Genomic DNA, 1,562 nt, shown 5'->3' with positions numbered 1-1,562 from the left:
TCATGTGACCGTGAGCGCGAGCTGTGACTAGAGAACCTCCAGAGAGGAGAAGACCCACTTAAACATCTCTACTCCACCAGGGGGCGCTCCCGAGAGAGACCAACAAAGAATGGATTCACATGGAGCAGTTGGGCAAAATCATAATTGATAAATGTTTGTTTATTATAAAATTATAAATATAGCAAATTACAAACGTACACCTATTTTTAGTTGTCCTAAAGCAGTAGTGTATGGCCCAGACAATCATGAGACCACAATAAGAGATTTTGCTATTTATAGGTAGATGTTTGAGTAAAATTAACATTGTTGTTTTATTCTATAAACTACAGAAAACATTTCTCCCAAATTCCAAATTTCAGAAATCCATATTTGGTGGAATAACCCTGGTTTTTAATCACAGTTTTCATGCATCTTGGCATGTTCTCCTCCACCAGGTTTTCTAACTGCTTTTGGATAACTTTATGCCAATCCTGGTGCCATAATTCCAGCAGTTCAGCTTGTTTTGACGCCTTGTGATCATCCATCTTCCTCTTGATTATATTCCAGATGTTTTCAACATCAAAGCATCACATCATTCTTAAGTGGTCTCTTATTTTATTTCAGAGCTGTATCTTTGCACCTTATCCTCACTAGCCTATTTCATTGAACCGTATCAGTACTGAACTGTGTGTTGTAAAAATACTGCAGTAGAGTGTGCAGTAACACAATCTGTTCCAATACTGCTTTACTATAGACAAAGGTTTGTTTATTTTTGTATAAAGCTCAGTTTATTTCCATTGCTACTTACCAGCTGTAAGCTGTTAACCAATTGTTGTTTTTTTTTGTTTGTTTGTTTTTGCTAAAAATCACAATTTTACCATTTAACACATTGGATTTGGTACCATTTCCGGTTATTGACTGGACCTGAAGACCTTAAATGGCAAATATAAAAAGGAAATTTAGTTGTTCTAAAATGTTTGACAGATAGTGTGAATGTAGGTTTTTGTTTGCTTTTTAGCAAAATACTTAAAGGAATGTCATGGACATGTTGTTAGACACTATTAAAAAATAATTAAACAATTAATTTTAATTTTTAAAATAAAAATTTCAGGAAAATACAGAAATATTTGAAGCAGACTTCACCTGTGTTCAGCTGTAATATGCTCTGTAAACTGAACTGAATCTGGTTTTCTTCTTGTTGAGCAGCTAGTCCCTAAGGCAGTGTATAAGTGTATGCTGTCACCACACCTACAGGTTGTATTGGATATTATAATAATGATCTATAAATCCCCTGCAGGGTTTTGCAGTCATTGTATGAGATGAATAGGAAAATATGGGGAAGTGGGCAGGCTCTTCATAAACCGGCTCTGTTCTGGCTCTGCGAGTATGTGAGAGTTGCCAGGTACTCTTTTTTTTCCCGGATTTCGTCAAATTGGGTTACTTTCTTATAGACATTGATTCACTGAATAATTGTACATATTATTATTATTATTATTATTATTATTATTATTATTATTATTATTATTATTATTATTTTATTATTTTATTATTTCTTTTTTTATTAGCAAAACTTAAAAAAGTAA

This window comes from Astyanax mexicanus, chromosome 7 (assembly GCF_023375975.1).
Source record: "Astyanax mexicanus isolate ESR-SI-001 chromosome 7, AstMex3_surface, whole genome shotgun sequence".
Classification (NCBI taxonomy): domain Eukaryota; kingdom Metazoa; phylum Chordata; class Actinopteri; order Characiformes; family Acestrorhamphidae; genus Astyanax; species Astyanax mexicanus.
This window is presented reverse-complemented; position numbering follows the sequence as displayed.